General features: G+C 40.5%; 1 long non-coding RNA gene across 1 annotated transcript in view; it reads right to left on the reverse strand.

The window, feature by feature from the left end:
* Positions 1–654: 654 nt before the first annotated feature.
* 4930579C12Rik (RIKEN cDNA 4930579C12 gene) overlaps positions 655–22,929 on the reverse strand; it is a 64,779-nt gene continuing 42,504 nt past the window's right edge. The window contains exons 16-25 of the long non-coding RNA NR_168074.1: positions 21,609–21,722; positions 19,471–19,538; positions 19,005–19,029; positions 16,894–16,961; positions 16,414–16,438; positions 14,937–14,968; positions 14,493–14,517; positions 14,214–14,288; positions 13,305–13,361; positions 655–917 (exon numbers count right to left, since the gene is read on the reverse strand). This is a non-coding gene — a long non-coding RNA (RIKEN cDNA 4930579C12 gene). The remainder of the gene's footprint in view (positions 918–13,304; positions 13,362–14,213; positions 14,289–14,492; positions 14,518–14,936; positions 14,969–16,413; positions 16,439–16,893; positions 16,962–19,004; positions 19,030–19,470; positions 19,539–21,608; positions 21,723–22,929) is intronic.

Raw genomic sequence — 22,929 nt, forward strand, 5'->3', positions numbered from 1 at the left:
AAATATCCATGTTCCTTTAATGAAAACTACTTTCCAAAGAGGTTTTGTGACTGAGGGTGTGGTTCTTGGAAAGAATGCTTGCCTTGCAAGTGCAAGGCCCTGAACCATGTTTCCACAATGCTGTGGCAGGGCCATGGCCTTTATCACCTTTGTGTGAGAACTGGTCCTCTGGAGTGTACTCCCGGGACCAAGCCAGCTTTTGAAGAAGCGCCCCTGAATTTGGCTGTCTTAGACTACTCAGGTACCCAGTGGACTTATGAAGAGTCTCCAGAGGAATGGGACCAAAGGTCAGCTTCCAGAATTCAGGCATACTACATGGGATGCACTACATAGGATTCTCAGGGATGATGTCTCCCTCTTGTAGACAGTTTTCCTCTTCTCTCTGGTGTTGGAGATAGTCTGTGAGAGTACATTTAAATCTGTCTGAATCTGTGGCCAGGTTCTATCAAAATATCAAATGTGCCTCCAAGATGGAGATGTAGGTGCTGAAACAGTGGCTCAGTAGCTAAGTATGTTGGCTGCTCTTGCAGAGAACTGGAGTTCAGTTCTAAGTAGTCACATTCGGTGGGGCACAATTACCTATCATAACAGCTATTGGATACTGTATTCTGGACTCCATAGGAATACTCAGACTTAAATAAAAAACAAAGGGACTCAATTTATAGACCTTTAATGAAGCTAAAAGCACATAGAAACACAAAGTTCTAAGAATATATCATAAAGAGATGTCAATTTGCCTAAACAGGCACTGCAAACAGGGACCTGAAGTTGATCATAGAGATCTGCCTTGATCTATGCAGACAGCTGTTGAAGTTCCTCTGAGGCTGGTCCCAAAGATTGTTGTTCATAAACAGCCCAGGTAGCAGCATGTGTCACAGGTGCCCAGAGCCGGCAAGTCTGCTGTCTTCTACACGATACTATTAATAGTAGAAAGGAAGAGAGAAAGTTGAGCTCAGGAAGTGAAAGATAACGTTAATTCTGCCTTGGGAAGGTTCAGTAATTTGCATCTGTCCTGTGTCTCCCACTGTTTATTTCCTCACACCTTGTGTTCCTGTGTGCCTGTGTGCTATCATATGCATGTGTGTACATCACCAATCCTGTGCACTTGAGCATACGGTATTAAATTTCCCATAATTAAGTTTTCTTAATGGACAAGTGGATGTCAAAGCCCCAGATATACAGTATTCTTTGAGAACACAGGAGTTGGACTGTATCATTGAGTTCTAAGCCATGTAACCCTCCAAAGACACACACTTTGGAAATTATTCACAATCACCACAAACTTACCTGAAATGGGAATGTGGCCAGACTAGAAGGTACAGTCTCCCTGTATTATACTCATAGTCAAGACCAGAAGAGTGATCTTAGATCATCTGAGTACATTGAGTTATCAGTCCCAAACTGGCCAAATTTACTGTTTAACTAACAGAGTTTTGTCTAGGGAGGCTAAATCTAATTTATTTTTATGAGGTACATAACCACAATTATTTACAGCTTATTTACTTAGCATATTTATCCTAACATTTTACTCTAAAATTGTATACGAATATCCCAGCAATAGTGCTATTCAATGAATTCGTGATGTATTCTTAAGTTGTTAGGAATAATAACTCATGACATAAGCTCTTTGATGTATTAATTTTATATATACACAAGAACGCTTTCTTTGACATTTTGAAAATGACACATATTTTATAAGTTTGCTGAGACAGGGACTTGGCATGTAGTCTAACCTGGCCTTGAAATCCTCCTGTCTCACCCTCCAGATTGCAGGGAATAGAGGTATGTGTCACCATGTGTGCCATAAAATTCTGTTTTACCATCAACTTTGTGCATCTTGCTGTGCCTAGACTAGTCCGTCTGAAGGACGAGTCTTGAGGGGTAGAAAGGACATAAGCCAGAAAGGAGCATGACCAGGTTAACAAAGCAGGGACAACCCAATGTGACAAATGACAAGGAAGCAAAGAAAAGCTACTTCATACTGGTCTGGACCAAAATGCAGAGGTAAGTTATGCTTGATTCTCTGACCTCCATTGTCTGGTTCTGGGTTTGACCTGCCTTCTCAAGGAAACTTGTTCCCACAATGCATCCTGATCCTATGTGGTGGACTGAGTGGGGGCTTCAGGAACAACAAGATTTGAAACTGACCCAAGCCACAAATCCCTTGCCAGTCAGGTATACTTGAGGTCCAGCTAGATGAATAGGGTCCCCCTGGAACACAGCCAGCATGGATGAGTTGTTCTGGGTCTCCTGACCTCCATTGTCTGGCTCTGAGCATGCTCTGCCATTCCTAGGAGACATTTGGGACCCCCAAGATTGTTATGGGATCCTTTCCCATTATTCCCTTGCCAGTCGATTCCACCTAGGGCTCAGGTAACATAGGTAGTAAGCTGTGTATTGTCCCCTGACCTCCACGGTCTGGTTCACAGCTCTCCTAGCCTTCCCGAGGGGCCTTGCTGGCATTGGGAACATCCAGCCAACATAAGGAAAAACCAGATGGCTAAAGCACATTATGGGAACACAGTCAAAAAGAGCCACAGCAATATGGCACCATCAGAGCCCACCTATCCTACTATAGCAAGCCCGGGGGATAGCCTAACCCAGCCAAAGCACTAGAAGATGGCCTTAAATACAATCTTGTAAAGATTATAGAGGCCTTTAAAGAGAAAATGAATGAATCCCTTTAAGAAATATGTTGGGAGCTATTAAGACCACACAATTGTCCTGATCTCTGAATTGGGCCTCTCCCCCCGAGAAGAAAAGGGGGTCGATAGCGGGCTACCGACTCACTGTTCCGAGAACAACCACAGATTGTTCCAGCCCTAAGTCAGCGCCGGATGTCCTGACCACAAGATGTACCCTGATACCACCAAGTTCCTGCTTCCCTGTGTAGTTGCCAAAAGAAAAATTTCTGCTGCCCCACCCCTCCTGCTGAGAAGTACTTCCTCTTTTTCCGCGTGCATTTCCTCTGCCCCATCCCTCCTGCTGAGAAGTACTTCCCCTTTTGCTTATGCATTTAAGCCTTGAGCCTTGCTAATACAGTGACACCTTGATGCTTCTCAGACTGTTTATGTGTCGTTTCTCGCACTTGGTGTCCGTCCTTCTCTCCCCCCATTTGATTCTTAGGAGAAGGTCCCCTCGAAACCGTCGAATAACTGGACCTGCTGGACGGGTCAGAAATACAGGTCAAAGAGGTGAAGGAAATGAATAACACTGTCTGAGAACCGAAAATGGAAATAGAAGCAATAAAGAAAATAAAAACTGAGGCATTCCTGGAGTTGGGAAACCTAGGAAATAGAACAGGAACTGTAGACACATCATCACCAACAGAAAAACACGAGATAGAAGAGAGAATTTCAGGTGTAGAAAATACAATAGAAAAAAAATGATATATCAAAGAAAATGCTAAATCTAAAAGGTTCATGACACAAAACATCAAGGAATTTTGGAATACTATGGAAAGACCAAGCCTAAGAATAATAGGAATAGAAGAAGGAGAAGAGTCACAGCTCAAAGATTCACAAAATAGCTTCAACAAAATCTTAGAATAAAGTTCCCCTAACCTAAAAGAGATTCATATACAAGAAGCATACAGATCACCAAATAGACTGGACCAAAAAAGAAATTCCTCCTGCCACATAATAATCAAAACACTAAATGTACAGAACAAAGAGGGAATATTAAAAGTTTCAAGGGAAAAGACCAAGTAACATATAAAAGCAGACATATAAGAAGCACACCTGATTTCTCAACAGAGACTCTAAAACCAGAAGCACCTGGGCAGATGTCTTACAGACCCTAAGAGACTACAGATGTCAGTGCAGAATAATATATCCAGCTAAACATTCAATCACCATAGATGGAGATACCAAGAAATGACAAAACCAAATTTAAACAATATTTTCCACTAATAAAGCCCCACAGAGGACCTCAATCCCAATAAGACTAACTACACCCAATAAAATACAATAAATAATTTCACACCAGCAGAACCAAAAGAAAAGAATCCACAACCCATCTCACTTTCTGTGTCTCTCTCTGTCTCTCTCTGTCTCTCTCTCTCTCTCTCTCTCTCTCTCTCACACACACACACACACACACACAAAACCTACCACCAACATCAAAATACCAGGAATTAACAATTATTGGTTAGTGATATCTTCTAAAATCAATGGACTAAATTACCCAATAAAAAGAAATGGGCTAACAAAATGTATGTGAAAACAGGATCAACATTCTCCTGCAAGCAAGACACATATCTCAGCAAATAAAATAGATATTACCTCAGAGTAAATGGCTAAAAAAGTATTTTTTTCTAAGCAGACAGACCCAAGAAACAAGCTGTAGTAACCAAATATTATTTTATAAGGACAGGGGAAGAGACTTCAAATGCATTAAAGGAAAAATCCATCAAAATGATGTCTCAAGTCTGAATACCCATGCCCCAAATGCTAGGCACCCAAGACTGTAAAAGTAACTTTACTAAGGCTGAAATCATACTTTGAAATATACACATTAATAGTGAGAGACTTCAACACTCCATTCTCACCAGTGGACAGGTGACAGAGACAGAAACTAGATACAGAAGTAATAGAACTAGTAGACATTATGAATCAAATGAGTCTAACAGATATCTAAAAACATTTCAGCCAAATACAAAAGAATATACCTTCTTCTCAGCAGATCATGGAACCGTCCCCAAAACTGACCATTACAACTAGCCAAAAACAATCCTCAACAGATACAAGGGACTGGATAACTCAATCAGATCATGATGGATTTAGATGGATCAGATCAAACTTGGGACTTTAACAACAGAAACTGAAAGCATGCAAACTTATGGCAACTGAACAGCTCTCTATTCAATGACCACTGTGTCAAAAAAGAAATAAAGAAATTAAAGACATTTTAGAAGTCAATGAAAATAAGGCACAACATATCTAAATTAGGGGACACAATAAAAGCCATGGTAAGAGGAAAGTTCATAGCACTAAGAGCCTTCATAAGGTGACCAGAGAGGTTTCATATTAGAACCTTAACAGCACATCTGAAAGTTCTACAACCAAAAGAAGCCAACCCACTCAAGAGGAATAGACTGCAGGAAATAACCAAACTCAGGGATGAAAAAAATATATATAAATTAAAAGCAAAGAGAATAATTTTAAAAATCAGTGACACAAAGAGCTAGTTCTTTGAGAAAATAAGATAGACAAATGTTTCATCCACTCCAGTAGTGACTCGTGTGACAGGCCTAGAAACCTGGAAGCAGTCCTAAAGCCAAGAGTTTCATGGAAACTTAGCCTCCTGGAACCTTGGCATTCCCATATCATGTATCCTCCCAACCTTCCCTCACATTATTCTGGTGAATGGATCTGCCTGCTCTCTTTTAGTATTGTTTTATTATAAGTGCCTTTTAGGATTGATTTAGACATATAGCTAAGTTAGATTAAGCTTCCACCAGTGTTCCAATGTCTTGGGAAGTCCTTGAAGCTGACCCTGAGCTTGGAATTCAGTAAGAAGGTTACCTATTCAGTAACATTCAAATTTACCTCTAGTAGAGACAGTGAAAAGAATCAGGTAGTACAATTTACTTGAATAAGAGCTAGAAAGCTCAGGGCTAGTCTACATAGTAATTACTTGGAACAATAGCCGAGTCAAACCCATACACAGGAATGAATTCACACTGGCCTAGGAAATAGGTGGGTTGTGGTAGTATTATTCCTGAAAGGGTTAGTAGAAAGAAAGTCCCCTGGTGTGGGTTTTTTCACTAGGCCCAGAGGAATAGCATAATTAGGCATTTACTAAAGAACCCCTGGTGGTGGGTTTAACAATAGACTAGCATTGCATCAGAGCATTCACCTGGCTCCTGTGTTTAGCTGATCTTAATTAAGAGTTGTTCCTATTCTCAGTGGTAACCACAGCCTGGCTCCAGCCATCTTTTTATGTATGCATTTTCTTTGTTTTGTGTTGATGTACCTTGGCTGATGTATCTGCCTAGTTTTCTTGTTTTTCTTCTGTATTAAAAGTATGGTGTTTGCTTGGAAAAAATACATTCAGATAGACACTCTCTCTGTGTCCGTGTCTGTTTGTCATCCGCACCAACTCCTTGCTTGTCCATATCTGGAACCCCTGATTTCTTCCAGGGATTGAGGGAAGCCGACTGAGGCTGGCCCCTGGCAGACAAAACCCTTAGCTAATCGAACTAAAAAGCTAAGAGACATTATCTAAATTAACAGAATCAGAAATGAAAAGAGGGACATAACAACAGAAAGTGAGGGAATCCAGAGAATCATTAGTTCTTACTTCAAAGGCCTGACTCCACAAAATTGGAATATCTAAAGGAAATGGATTATTTTCTTACTAGATTCCACTTATAAAAGTTAACAAATATTACGGAAACAATCTAAACTACCATTTAACTCATAAGGAAATATAATCAGCCATTAAAAGTCTTCTGATAAAAACAAACAAACAAACAAACAAAGAAAACAAACAAACAAACAAACAAAAACCTCAGGGCCAGACAGTTTAAGAACAGAATTCCACCAGACTTTCAAAGAAGAGCTAATGCCAATACTCTTCAAACTATTCCACAAAAGAGAAACAGAAGGAACATTGCCAAACTCATTCTAGGAGGCCACAGTCACATTGAAAGCTAAATCAGAAAGCCAACAAGGAAGGAGAATTTTAGACGTATTTCCCTTATATACATTGATACAACAATAACCCATAAAATACTCTCAAACCAAATCCAAGAATACATCAAGAACACCATCTACCCTGATCAAATAGGCTTCATCACAGGAGTTTAGGCATAGTTTAATATACAAAAATTCAATCACATAATTCACCATATAAACAAACTGAAAGAAAAACCCTACTGCAGGGCATGGAGGTGCACACCTTTCATGGCAGCACTTGGGAGGCAGAGGCAGGTGGATCTCTGAGTTCGAGACCAGTCTGGTCTACAAAGTGAGTTCCAGGACAGCCAAGGCTACACAGAGAAACCCTGTCTCAAAAAAAAAAAAAAAAAAAAAAAAAAAAAAGGAAAGGAAAAAACCCCACATGATCATCTGATTAGATGCTGAAAAAGCCCTTGACAAAATCCAACACCCAGTCATGTTAAAAACCTTGAAGAGATCCGGAATACAAGACATAGAGATAAACACAATAAAGACAATAATACAGCAAGCTAATAGACAACATCAGATTAAATGAATAGAAACTTAAAACATTTACACTAAAATAAGGGACAAAGCAAGGTGGTCCATTCTCTCCATCTCTGTTCAATGTAGCACTTGAAGTTCTAGCTAGAGCAGTAAGACAACTGAAGGAGATCAAGTGAATTCAAATTGGAAGAGAAGTCAAAGTATAGTTAGTCAGAGAGGATATGACAGTATATGTAAGTGACTCAAAAAAATTCTACCCGAGAATGCCTACAGATGATAAATGTCTTCAGCCAAGTGGCAAAATACAAAGTTAACTAAAAAACAGTATTCCTCCTTTATAGAAACAATAAATATGCTGAGCCAGACATCAGAGAAACACACTTAACAATAGCCACAAATAATATAAAATACCTTGATGTAACTCTAAGCAACTAAAAGACATGTATGACAAGAACTACAAGTCTCTGAAGAAACTGAAGACATCAGAAGATGGAAAGATCTCCCATGCTTATAGATCCATAGAATTAACATAATAAAATGGTCATCTTACCAAAAGCAGACTACAAATTCAATGGAATTCCCATAAATATTCTAACAAAATTCTTTACAGACCTTGAAAAAACAATTAGCCACTTCATATGAAAAAGCAAAAAAAAAAAAAAAAAAAAAAAAAAAAAAAAAAAACCCAGGATACATAATACAATCCTATATAATACAATATCTTCCGGAGGTATCACTATCCCTGATTTCAAGTGTTCTACAGAGCAATAGAGATAAAAACTCCATGATATTTTGTATAGAAACTGACAGGTTGATCAAAAGAGTCAAATTCCTTGAAATAAACCCTCACAACTATTGACATTTACTTTTGACAAAGAACCTAAGACCATGCAATGGAGAAAAGGAAAGCATATTCAACAAGTATTGCTGGTCTACCTGGATGTCTGCATGTAGAAGAATGCAAATAGATCCATGTTTATTGCTCTGAACAAAACACAAGTCCAGGTGGATCAAAGACCTTAACATTAAATCAGATAAGATAAATCTAATAGAGGAAATGGGACAATAGCTTTGGATACATTGGTAGAGAAGACGATGTCCTGAACAGAATACCACTGGCCCAGGCAATACAATCAACATTTCATAAATGGGACCTCATGAAATTGAAAAGTTTCACAATAGGAAAAAAATCTCACCAACTCTACATCTGAGAGTGGTAAAATATCCAAACTATCTTTGGAACCTAGGAAGTTACACACCAACTTATTACGTTCTATTTGGGTTATTAACCCAAATAAAAAAATGGAGTACAGAGCTAAACAGAATTCTTAAGAGAGGTATCTTGGATGGCCAAGAAACACTTAAAGAAATGATTGATGACCTTCGTCATCAGGGAAATGCAAATCAAATCATCTCTGAGATTCCATCTTATACCCATTAGAACGGCTAAAATCCAAAACTCAAGAGACATCACATGTTAGCAATGATGTGGACCAAGGGGAACACTACTCCACTGCTAGTGGGAGTGCAAACAGCTACTCTGGAAATCAATTTGGCGGTTTCTCAGAATAGTTCTACTTAAATATCCAGCTGTATCACTCCTGGGCAAATACTGAAAAGATGCTCCACCATCAAGGACACGTGCTGAACTGTATCCATAGCTGCTTTATTTGTTACAGATAGAAACTAGAAACAACCCAGATGCCCTTCAACCAAAGAATGGAAAAAGAAAATGTGGTTTATTAACTAATGGAATACTACTCAGTTATTAAAAACAAGGACATCTTAAAATTTGCAGGCAGATGGGTGGAACTAGAAGATATCATGCTCTGTAAGGTAACCCAGACTCAAAAGGACATGCATGGCATATACTCACTTATCAGTGGATTCTAGCCATAAAATACAGGCTACCCATATTATAATCCACAGACCCTAAAAAGCCAAGTAACAACGTGGGCCTGAGAGAGGATGCTTCAATCTCACTCAGAAGGGGAAACAAAATTGTGATTGGAGGTGGATGGATGGAGGAAGCAGGGTGGGAAAGAGGGCTGAGAGAGTGAACGGAAAACAGATGGGATATGGGGCAGGGATCTCTAGGAGGTGCCAGAGACCTGGGGTGGAGGAGACTCCAGGAAGTATATGGGGGTGACTCTAGCTGAGACTCCTAGCATTGGGGCATATAGAGCCTGAAGTGGCCATTTCATAGCTAGGCAGGACTCCTAGTGGAGGGATAAGAACACCAACCTACCCACAAATCATTTCACCTAAAATTTGTCCTGTCTACAAAAAGTTCAGGGGCAAAGATGTCAAAGAGACTGAGGAAATGACTGGCTCAACTTGAGAACCATCCCATGGGCAAGAGCTAATCCCTAACACTCTTAATGATACTCGGCTGTACTTGGATAGGCAGGAGCCTAACATAACTGTCCTCTGAGAAGCTCCACCCAAAGACTCACAGCCTTAGGAGGCTGATAATGGAGATTCAAGACTAGCTCAGGATCTTGTGGAAGATTTGTGGGAAGGATTGAGGTACCTGGAGGGGATATGGACTCTAAATAAAGACCAGCAAAGTCAATTAACCTGTACCCTTGGTGGGTTCCAGAGAGTGACCACCAACCAAAGAGCATATAAGTACTGGGTTAGCCACCTTGCACAGATGTACATCTTGGTCTTCATACAGATGCACCAACAACTGGAATGGTGGCTTACCATGACTCTGCTGTCTACCTGTGGATCCTGCTCTCCTAACTGGGCTGTCCTGTCTGACCTCAGTGGAAGAATATATACCTAGTCCTGCAGTGACTTGAGGTGCCAGGATGGGTTGGTTTCTGTTGAGGGAACTCCCACTTCTGAGAAGACAAGTGGATTGGGGAGTGGTATAAGGGGCCATGTGAGCCAGGGAGGGAGGACTAGGAGGAGCTGAGGCTGAGATTGGGATGTAAAGTGAATAAATAAATTAGTGGAAAAACATAAAGGAAAGAAAATGCTCTATGGGTGGATCTTATGGAATCACTTTCTCAATTGATTTCCACCTTTCAGATAACTCTAGATTGTGTTACAAGTTGACAAAATGAGCCAACACACCTTGACATTTCTATAATTAAGTTTGAAATGACAGGATAACCTCGGAAGCACAGTATCAGTGGGATTAGGGGTCTAAGGAGGCTGAAAATGGAGATTCAAGAGTAAAGCAAGGATCTAGATCTTACCAGAGGCTTCACAGGTAACAAAGTCATTGTCCCTGGATTCAGAGACCTGGAAGAAGCATTGTACTAAGGTTGTCCTGGCCATTGCTAGCACCTCTCTGATTCCAGTTACCAAAAGTCCCCCTCATTCATAACTAGGCCTGGAGCTTATGAACAGAGAAATAAAGGGTTATATCAAAAGACATGAAACTATGCAGTGGCTGGACAGCCCTTTCCTAGGCCGCCCAGCTGTCATAGTTGAGAATATCAACTTTCCTATGTTCAAGGTCTCCTTCCTGTCTTTTCCAACTCTCCATGCCTCCAGTAACTCATACCTAGAGAAAACCCTGGCAGGGTAGCGGTGTGGTTTCTAGCTGAATGGCACCACAGATCTTTGAGACTTTGCTACCTTGAAGTGGAAAGAGCTCCTGAACCTTTCTCCTTCCATCAAGTCTCTTCACCCCTTTACTGGGTGTTATTGAGTCTGGCCTGGCGAGGTTTCTCCAATCTCACCTTTCAGCCTTACTTCCCGACTCTGACTCTTGATGCTATTTATATATTCTTTGACATGAGTAGTACCACCAACCTTATGGTACTTCATGACTTATGTATTTGCCTTCCATTCTCATGTCCTTAGTCTTCGCTATTTTGATCAACATGACACAAGCTAAAGTCATCTGAGAGGAGGGTGCCTCAGTGGAGAAATTGCTTCTACAAGACCAGGCTGGAGGCAAGCTTACAGATCATGTTCTTAATTAGTGATTGATGTGAGATGGCTCAGCCTATTCTGTGTGGGGCCATCCATAGAGTCATCATCCTATATTCTGTAAGAAAGTGGGCTGTGTAAGCCATTAAGGAGCAGTAAGCAGGAGTCCTCTATGGCCTCTGCATCAATGTTGCCCCCAGGTTCCATCACTGTTTGACTTCCTTAATGGGCTTCTCTCAACGGTCTGTGATTAAGGATATGTAAGCCAAATAAACCCTGTCCTTCCCAAGTTCTGTATGGTGTTTCTTCACAGCAATGGTAACCCTAAGTAAGAAACTCTCCATGGGGATTTTCCATGTTCTGTTGGTTTCCTTGGATGCCAGATTCCTTCCCACCTTGGGATTTGTACCTCAGAGTACTGTTCTACCTTGTTAACATTGTCCTTCCAAACCCCAACCCCCTCACGATCAGCCCCCCTGCATCCATCCTTCTCTTCTCAATATCTCCTGACAACTCTCAAGGTTTTGATACAGCAATTCTTTATCCTGGTAAACTGGAGGCTCAGAATGTCTGTCTTCGTTTCTGTTTCTCTGTGAACTCCCCCTCAATCCCTTCAATCCTTTTTAAGTTCCTGAAGCCTCTGGGTTTGCTGTACTTACTGGAGCAATATGGACGCTTTTAATAAAAAGTAATATGGAGGCTTTTAATAAAAAGTAGTGCCTCCTCTTTTTTTCTTTTCTTCTACTTTATTTATTTATCTTCTGTTTTTTGTTCTGGGACCAGAAGTATGTTGACCACTGGAAATAGAGTAGAAATAGGTTCAAAATAGTACATGAGTTGTGGCACAAAGCTCTGAGACCCTGTTGGGTATCTCTTGCAAGGATCAAGTTTACCTTACTTGGTGAGTGACTTCAAACACATACCCTACCTTTCTTATATCAACATTGTCTGGGAATAAATTCTATTCGTTGTTATTTTGTTGGTTGCAACTTTTGGACGTTCCCTTTGGGTCTCCTCTTACATCAGAAACAAAGCATTGCTTGCTGACTGTGCTGTGCTCAGCAACCCTGTCCTCCTCTGTTGAGTTCCCCTGCTTTCCCCAGTGGGGCAAATACAACCTTTCCCCACTGTTCCACAAGGGAAGGCATGAACCAGATGATCCAGTAAGATTCAACTATGTCTTACTGAGCATGTCCCTAAGCAATGTCTCATTGTATATACTTCCCATTTGCTTTTTGGCTGTAATATGAACTTTTTATGGGATTCAAGTGAGGCCAAATTTCAAGGGAAGAGTACAACTGAATAAACTTAGGCACAAAATGGGAGGAAATGCAGGAAACCACATATTAGATGGTTTAGGTCACATCAGGTGGCCAATACAACCCAGTTAGCAGAATCAGTAACAAAGTAGAAGGGTTTTTATGGATTACTAGGCACAAAGTAGAGTCACCATTTTACTCAGGAAATAGGGAAGAGGCTGGGAAAGGCTGTGGATAAGAGACAGAATCATGGTCAGACAATGTTGCCTATGGGGTGGGCTCCTGCATCTCTGTGGACACATTGATCAGAAAGAGGAGTCCTTGAGTTTACAAAAGGCAGAATCAATGCATCCAAAGTAGAATACAGGACAGTCAGACAGACAGAAAAACATACACAAATACATGCATACATACATGCATACATACATTTATACTTCTCAATAAAGGAAAACCTGACCCCACTGCTGGGGTTTCACAGAAGACTTTGGGCAATATACTCGCCATTGATTCATACTCTAGACAAGAGAAGACAGGTGAGAAATGTACTAAGCATGAAGTACACAAAAGTCCCAGAGAGCTCAGAGGAAAGATGTGACACACAGGAAGACAAAGCAAGGAGATCTGATGAGACAAGGCAGGAAAATGAGGTTAGGACACAGGTAGGAGAGACAGCTAGAAAGGACACTGGAAAGAAAATACAAATGGCCAAGCCTTTTAAATCCTGGGAACATATGTGCATACTCTGAACTAGGAATGTCTGAAAAGGAGGTCATAGCTGGACCAGAGTTCTAGATTCACTGTCAATTACTAGGCCAGAGTTTCCAATACAGGTGTCAACATGTTCTTTGACCCATTCACCCTACAGGTCAGTTTAGTGTGAAGAGCACAGGCTAGTAATGAGCTCACATATAGCCTTCCCTCTATGCTTTTCCCCTTCTGACACCTTCCCCATATGAGAGTAAAGACTGAGAATGCAGTTACCTACCAGGAGAAACAGTAGACGATTTATTTCTCAGGTCCCAGTATTCTAGCTGAGTTGATTCTGCATGAAAATAAACAGAGTGGCTCACTCATTTCTGCCTGTAGAAGACATAGCCACATTGGTTCACACCAGATTAGCTTCAGCTTTCCACTGGCTCATTGACTCCTATGTTACAGAGGGTGCTGCAGTGAGGCCAGGCCACACACTATGCCATCCATCCATAGAGTGTCCTTTATAGAGAGACTTAACAGGCAAGAGAGGTAAACCCTGCAGGACCAGCTGGAAGGGGATTTCCTTCTTTGGCATTATTGGGCCCGCACTTTATGACCTTTGTATTCAGGTTCATATCAGTGAGTATAGAGAGTTGTACTCCACTGATAATTCTATCATAAATCAGCAATCATAAGTGAACGCCAGATGTCAAACAAGCAGTGCACAAGGAGATCTCTCACAATCAAAGGCTTGGAGTTTTGGCATCATCAGAGGCAGGGAGAATGCTTTTATTTCTGTTTATTTCAGCTGTATTGCCTGCACGTGAGTACCTGTGTACCATTTGCATGCAGTGCAAATCAACATCAGAGGAGGGCATCAGATACGCTGGAACTGGCCTTACAGATGGATGTAAGAAGCAATGTGGGCTGCTGAGATTAGAATCTCATTCCTGTGGTAGAGCAGTCAGTGCTCTTGCTTAAAAAGCCATTCCCCCAACTCCCCTGCCTCATCTTTAAGTGCCAGTGGGGTTTGCTGTGCTTTGCTTCTATATGTTACCATTCCAGCTGGAAGGAGAATCAAACCAACCTACATCTCACTGATGCCCTTCCCACTGCCTCAGCCTGGCAAGCAGAATGTATAGCCCGACTGCTTCATGAGCCCCTTTCCTGTTGATGTCCAATGGGGCATTCTGTTACTCACCAGATTGACTATCCACAGCTTTTTGTGCATTTTCAGTATCTGTGTCTTCTATGTTATCAATATCTGGAAGAAAATCTGAACAGAGTATGCCACATGAATTCACACTGGCTTGAAATTAACCCCAGTTCTTCTTGAGATATTCCATGGAATGTGTATGGCAGAACAAATATCTCTCATTTAACCTTCAGCCCTTCTTCACAACAGGGATCCGGAGTGAGGTTTCTCAGAAATGAAACACTAAGATATTTCTTGAACAAGGGAGGGATTTCAGATACTTACAACGCTGTCTCATGGTGGAAGTAATCTGCAATTATAAAAAAGAAACCATTGTCAGGATTGGCTCATATCATATACATCACAATGGCCTGGCTTTCTCTGGATGATTTAGAGAACAATAGACAGATACCATATGGTGCTGCATATGACACACGTAGAGATGGAAAGAGTCTTTCCAACAGTGAACTTTCCAGCCCATTTGTATTGTAGGCACATAATTCTTATTAGACCATGAAAAGTCACTTTTGAGGGAACTGCCTCTATGGTACAATTTTAATGAATATGGTGATATCCATAACACCAGAGAGCTGGAGATCTACTGGTAAAACAGACAAATAGACAAACAATTCTCTGAATTCCACAGAGAAAACCAATTTTCAAAAGGCAACACAATTGGAATACAATCAGACCTGCATTTCTATAGAAGACTAACAAAGGCATTCTTACGGTTTCTCGGGATTCTGGAACATTGATACCATCTGGGAAATATAGGATAAAACAGAGTATCTGTCAGGTTGTTAATAACTAGTGATTTTAAAAGCCTCAAGGAACATTCTCAATTTGCACATGAGTATATGGAGATAGCCTGGACTGCTTTGAGTCCGTTCTACAGTGTACAAGGATGTTTAAAAGAGGGGAAAACCAGAACAAAAAGATACATAGGATCCTGGTTCCTTAACTAAAACCCTTTTAAACAGTAAAAAAGGAATCAAGCTGATCCATACTTTGCATTATTTGCATGTAAGTTTTCAGAGCAGATTATTTGGTGTTTTAAAACCAAACAGGAGAGACACATACATACATCACACACACACACACACACACACACACACACACACACACACACACACACACACACACACACAGCTCAGAATATATGAATTTGAGAGAGAACAAGGTAGGGGGTATGGGGATGGTCAGAAAGAGAAAAAAGAAAACTGACATGATTTAATTAATAAAAGAGTTTTAAAGCTCAGTATGTGTAATTGTTAGCACTAGATTTGTGCCACAAAGAGGTGTTTTTCAGAATTGCAGAGGACTGTTTAACTGAATCTTTCCTTGGTGATTGGCAAGCAAGTTTGGAAAATCTTATTTCTCACAGTGCTATAATCAAGTATACTATAGTACTCCAGTAATTTTATTTTTATATTTCAGATCAGCTTCTTAAAGGAGTCTAAAACCTACTGATGTAGCCACCTTAGGGTCCTTCATGATTGCTTTTTACTTCAAAGAACTGTGTAAAAAGACCAGACACAGCAGGGAGTCTTCGGACTTTTCACATGAATGCTTTCAAGCATCTGTGGCAATATCTTAGTTTACATATGCAGTCAATTGGACAGCAGACACAACTCTTCATGGATGGGCAGCACCCCTGAACTACATGCTGCACTCTCAGCCATGATGCTATTGTCTTCAGATCTTCTTAGATGAATTTAAGGCTCAACCAAGGAAGCAAGGGCATCCCACAGCATGAACAGACTCATGTTTTCACTTTCTCTCTGTATACAGTTTTGAGAGCCAGGAATTCTTAGGTTGTTTTCTGAAGCAAGGATGATATCCAGGCACAAATGCCAAGGAGACCAATGAGATAATAAACTATAAATTTCAATTAAAGTGTGAACTATGTCTCCCATAAACCATAACACCACACAGGATCTCATACGCTCAAAATCAGAGGCCACTGAAGCACACAACCCACAGCATTCTCTGTGTACACAGTCTCATGGAAACCTATGCAGAAACTTGACTATAAAAGTCAAAAACTTAAAAAAATAAAACAAAACAAAACCCCAAAAAACAACATGTTGCCTTGCTTCCCAAAATAACAAGTTGATTGGCCCAACAAAGAGAAGCCAGTAAGAGATGCAACACCTATCTTAGCAGTTACATTTTCTTTCTCAGTAAGGAGTTAAATAATACTTACAGCTTTGAGATTCTTCCGAGGAACCCTGAAATTACAGGGGAAAAAAAAAAGACATTATGAGGGCAACTCCATGTGACTTGTAGGCATATGTCTTTATTTCTCTTCCTAAGTACTAAATGGTGTGGTACTGCCAACATTAGTAGACGGCAAAAGAGATAAGGTATATCTGTGGCAAACCCACATCTTTTGTGAGTGATGCATCTTTAACTTCCTTTCAGTCATCAACTGCAAAGTAGTCAATTCAAGGAAGAGCATCATTTCCAAGAGGGATGGGTGTTAGCATCCATTCTGGACCTGACTGTGCCATTCAAAAAAGCTCTTTCCCCATAAGGCTTTTATTGATAAGGGACTATTCTATCATCCCAGAAAACAGAGCATAGTATGCATAACAATGCTACCATATTTTGAGAGCCAAACTCAAATGAAATAGGAAATTCAGACAGCAACATTTCTATTTTCGCCAAAGAAAAGTCACCTTACCTCATCAAGATATTCCAACTCTTCTTCTCTATAAAATATCTCCTTAATTTCAGGTGCATTGTGACTGCCTAGGAAGACAGAGTAACTGTGAACAGCTGGTGGCTGTGGGCCATGGCTTCCTTAGAGAGCACTTCTTAACTTATACAACAGGATGTCTGTGCTCTAAAGGCTAGATTGAGTGGCTATTGGAGCATCCTCAGTGAAAGCACTGAGTCAATGAGGAGCAAGGAAGAGAAGAAAATGGATCACTTGCACTGTGCTGATAGCAAAAGATGACAGCAAGAAAGTCTTCCAATATTTCAAGTCTCTTACTCATATCAATCACTTGAAGACCAGAGAGTTGGTCTTCTAAGACCAAGAAATATGAGTTTAAACTTATGCTAGGTTGCATCTAGTAGGAACTCTCAAGGATAATCTCTCGAGGATCAGATAATCTAGGGTATCCAATGGAATATGGCTTATAGAGTGCCAGTGGTGAACATAAGAAAATAAAGACTATGAAAATGTCTCCCCTCTGCAATACATCTGTGTACCCCAGAACCCTGAAAACCAAGTGAGCCTCACAGAAACCCCGAAGGTGATTGCTCAAGTACAATGAACTACATGGCATTTAACCTTCAGTGGTGTCATGCTTCACTCCTCAGCTCAGTGCATGGACTACAACGGGACAGGCATATATCAGGGAAAGGACTACCTCAGAAATTGTGTTGGAGCAGGACTGAGGTGGGGTTACTGCATAGCATTTCTCTGGAGCAGACATTATTTTTAGAGTGGACCAATAGATCTACATATTTTCTGTCCTTGGATGAGAAAAGAATTTTACCAAGGAATCTGCTTCACAAAGCTTGCACTAACCATGTTTTTCTGGTAGTTTCTTCAGTGGCAAACATTCCATAGAATGGAATCACAATGAAATGAATAGTGTGGGGATGATCTACATGCTTCCCACATTCTTTTCACAATCTAAAACCAACACTTGTGGAGGACAATGTACACACACACACACACACACACACACACACACACACATAAATGGTGTTCAGAAGACATGATTTTGAGAGAGAACAAGGTAGGGAGTATGGGGATGGTCAGAAACAGAAAAAAGAAAAATGACATGATTTAATTAAAGAAAAGTTTTAAAGCTCAGTATGTATAATTGTTAGCACTAGATTTGTGCCACAAAGAGGTGTTTTTCAGAATTGCAGAGGACTGTTTAACTGAATCTTTCCTTGGTGATTGGCAAGCAAGTTTGGAAAATCTTATATCTCACAGTGCTATAATCAAGTATACTATAGTACTCCAGTAATTTATTTTTATATTTCAGATCAGCTTCTTAAAGGAGTCTAAAACCTACTGATGTAGCCACCTTAGGGTCCTTCATGATTGCTTTTTACTTCAAAGAACTGTGTAAAAAGACCAGACACAGCAGGGAGTCTTCGGACTTTTCACATGAATGCTTTCAAGCATCTGTGGCAATATCTTAGTTTACATATGCAGTCAACTGGACAGCAGACACAACTCTTCATGGATGGGCAGCACCCCTGAACTACATGCTGCACTCTCAGCCATGATGCTATTGTCTTCAGATCTTCTTAGATGAATTTAAGGCTCAACCAAGGAAGCAAGGGCATCCCACAGCATGAACAGACTCATGTTTTCACTTTCTCTTTGTATACAGTTTTGAGAGCCAGGAATTCTTAGGTTGTTTTCTGAAGCAAGGATGATATCCAGGCACAAATGCCAAGGAGACCAATGAGATAATAAACTATAAATTTCAATTAAAGTGTGAACTATGTCTCCCATAAACCATAACACCACACAGGATCTCATACACTCAAAATCACAGGCCACTGAAGCACACAACCCACAGCATCCTCTGTGTACACAGTCTCACGGAAACCTATGCGAAAATTTGACTATAAAAGTATATCTAGAAGAACCTTAAAAAATAAAACAAAACAAAACAAAACCAAACCTCCAAAAAAAAACTTGATGCCTTGCTTCCTGAAATAACAAGTTGGTTGGCCCAACAAAGAGAAGCCAGTAAGAGATGCCACACCTGTCTTAGCAGTTATATTTTCTTTCTCAGCAAGGAGTTAAATAATACTTACAGCTTTGAGATTCTTCCAAGGAACCCTGAAATTACAGAAAAAAAAAAAAAAGACATTATGAGGGCAACTCCATGTGACTTGTAGGCACATGTCTTTATTTCTCTTCCTTGGTACTGAAAAGGCATGGTACTGCCAAAAGAGGTAAGGTATATCTGTGACAAACCCACATCATTTGTGAATGATGCATCTTTAATTTCCGTTCAGTCATCAACTGCAAAGTAGTCAATTCAAGGAAGAACATCATTTCCAAGAGGGATGGGTGCTAGCATCCATTCTGGACCTAACTGTGCCATTCACAAAAGTTCTTTCCCCATAAGGCTTTTATTGATAAGGGACTATTCCATCATCCCAGAAAACAGAGCAAAGTATGCATAACAATGCTACCATATTTTGAGAGCCAAACTCAAATGAAATAGGAAATTCAGACAGCAACATTTCTATTTTCGCCAAAGAAAAGTCACCTTACCTCATCAAGATATTCCAACTCTTCTTCTCTATAAAATATCTCCTTAATTTCAGGTGCATTGTGACTGCCTAGGAAGACAGAGTAACTGTGAACAGCTGGTGGCTGTGGGCCATGGCTTCCTTAGAGAGCACTTCTTAACTTATACAACAGGATGTCTGTGCTCTAAAGGCTAGATTGAGTGGCTATTGGAGCATCCTCAGTGAAAGCACTGAGTCAATGAGGAGCAAGGAAGAGAAGAAAATGGATCACTTGCACTGTGCTGATAGCAAAAGATGACAGCAAGAAAGTCTTCCAATGTTTCAAGTCTCTTACTCATATCAATCACTTGAAGACCAGAGAGTTGGTCTTCTAAGACCAAGAAATATGAGTTTAAACTTATGCTAGGTTGCATCTAGTAGGAACTCTCAAGGATAATCTCTCGAGGATTAGATAATCCAGGGTACCTTTCAGATATGATTTCTCTGTGTAGCTGTCCTGAAACTTGTTCTGTAGACCAGGCTGGCCTTGAACTCAGAGATATACCTGCCTCTTCCTCCCAAGTGCTGGGATGAAAAGTGTGTGCCAGTACACCAGGCCATTCTATTCTTCTCTCTCTCTCTCTCTCTCTCTCTCTCTCTCTCTCTCTCTCTCTCTCTCTCTCTCTCTCTCTCTCTCTCCTATCTTCGGTCTCTGTCTCTGTTTCTGCCTCTCTTTCTCTCTGTCTCTCTCCAGATGCTAAGGGAGCCCCAAATCTCATGCATTGCCAGGCACAGAGCTCAGAATCAAGTTGGTAATGATAAGGAGGAAGATGTTGGAGAAGGACAAGGGAAAGAGCTTATAAGGTGTTAGGAGAGTGAAGAGAGTGGGCTGGAGGAGAGGCCTGGGTCTTTATGGAGCACACTGCTTAGAAGCAGGAGCCCCTGGGATTACAGTAAAGACAGAATGTATTCAAATTATACAGATGGCCAAAGCTAGCAGTACACAATGAGAATGCAGGAGAAGTAGATATACCTCCCTAAATCTACTGAAGACATTTGGAGGAAGCGGAGTTCTTATTCTAAAAGTGAAATATTCAAGTACACTAAAGCATAGAGGATAGACAGGCAATGTCCAGATAGGTCCTAGGAGGGCTGAAATCATGTTCTTAAGCCCTAGTACACGGATACTAGGTCATGGGAACTATCAAGTCCACCCTCTGCATCTTATAGATTGATCTCAGAATACATGAAAAATAAATGACCAAAGCTGGGCCAAAGTCAAGGTTCTTCCCCACCCACTAGATCAGTGGTTGTAAGACAGGGCCAGCTCTCTAATCTCCATTGACTTTGTCATGTTACATGCCAGTCAGTGCAGGGTGAGGAGAAGAGACTGCAAATGAGCTAAAAATCATAAAGTTGACCTTTATTTCCCAGGTCAAACTCAAAAGTCTTTCTGCCAATTTAGCTGTGCCATTCTCTGGGTGCCCTTGAAACAGGTCTAAACCTTGACCCGTGGTTATGACCTGACACCACTTTCGGCTTCTCTTGATAGATGCTCAGCATTCTCAAGCTAAGGGGCAAATTAAAACGTTCATCCCTAGGTTGTTTTTCTCAAAGTATTTTGTTAAAGGGGTGGAAAATAATTTAGGTATCATTTCCATAGACAGCTACTGCTTATCCTTATGCCCCTGAAAGAGGAAAATCAGAGAAACTTTCTGTTTTCCTTGTCCTTATGATTTCTTTCCCAATCTCTCATTCTCCCAAACACAGAGTGTACCATGACCACTGCTGGGACCTTCTTCCACTCAATCTGACCAAGAAGGATTTTTATATAATTCACCTCTACTCTGGAGATCCTTCAGATCTAATCCACATGGATCACCCACACGTGGGGGCAAGCAGTACTGAGAGTGGCTCACCTCTTCCTGCCTACATCAGGAGAAGCACACTGGCTTATCCAACATGTGCCTCAGCTTTCCTCTAGTTCATGTTATTCAATGAGAGCTGAAGTGAGCTTTAGGTACATTTGTACATTTTAGAGTTGCTATTTCTACTGACGAGATAGATACATTAGCATTTTTCATTTATTAAAATATGCTAAATCTGTTCAGTTTTACATAAGGTACACAGGATAATCAACTACTACAGATAACTGAAGCAAATCCTCAGTATTTACAGTACCTCTTTTAGTAGTTGGTTGCATTTCTTTGGATGTCCCTTCAAGGGCTGGAGGTTCCTCCGGAGCCTGGAAGGGACTTGAGTCCTTCCTATAAAATTTTCTAAAGAATGAAGAAACTGGGAATACATTCACAACAGGGAGAGTTATGTTAGCTTTATGGCAGCAAAACAGAAAATTAGTCATGGTTGTGTGTTTGTAAAAATGACCTCATCCCTGTTTCCATTTAGTCATCAGCGTCAGGATGGTACTTCAGGAAAGTCACTGCATTTTGTGGTTAAGCACTACACAGACACCTTAGGCGATAGCTACACCTGTGTGGCTATGACAACACAACAAGAGCAGCAGGCCTTGAGCGTGTTATGGGCATGGTACCAGATGGGAACCATATCCTTCTGAGAAACACAAGTATCCAACGTTACTTGTATAATTCTTCTTTTCTCCAAGCTATCTCTCAAACAATGTAAGTTTCAGAAGGACTTCCCATGAGACTTTGAGGTTTAAAAGATAACTCTACATGGTAAACCATAAGGAAAAGCTCATGTATAGCAGAAATGCTCTTTGTTAAATATCAGATGTTTGTCAGAAATGAGTTTTGTTAAATACCAGAGGAATTTAGGTAGAGTCTGGTGACTGAACTCAGAGTGAGTGTTCCACTGGATCCAGATCGGTGAACATGACTGTTGTTGAGTTTTCATTTTTTTCCCTAATCATAGCTTTTACAAGTCATGGAGAACATATAGTATTGCATTAACTGAGCTGGGAAATACAGAATATTGTTCAACCTCCTATTTTTCACCTTTGGCTACTATATTATATTCTTTTCATTGTGATCAAATTCTGACAGAAGCAGCTTGAGAGAGAGAGATGGTCTCTTTTAAATCCCTGACTCAAAATTGGAGTTTTATCCAAAAGGAGTGGAGAGCCATGGCTTAGTACAAATATGTGGCCTTCCTTCTGCATCTTCAACCTGTCACACACCTCCCAGTGAATGATTTGGATCAACAGGGATTATAGATTCTTATATATTTCTTAGAAATACTTAGACTCCAAATTATTTTATAAGTCTATACCATACCTGCTCTACTCTGACTCATCAAAGTCCAGCTTCTATAACCTCCTTTTCCAGGGAGCATTTGCCTCAAGCCCACTCTTTATATGTGCTTTTTTTAAATTCCCAGAAGGCCTTTAATCCAAGATTAGGCTTAAAATACCAACGTATAAAAGGATGGGTTTGAATTTATGAGTCTCTTTACTCCAGTTCAGGAGATCTGGGTTCACACAAGTGTGCCCACATGGGCACATATTATACTCAGTGGGATCAAA

Source organism: Mus musculus, chromosome 9 (assembly GCF_000001635.26).
Source record: "Mus musculus strain C57BL/6J chromosome 9, GRCm38.p6 C57BL/6J".
Lineage (NCBI taxonomy): Eukaryota > Metazoa > Chordata > Mammalia > Rodentia > Muridae > Mus > Mus musculus.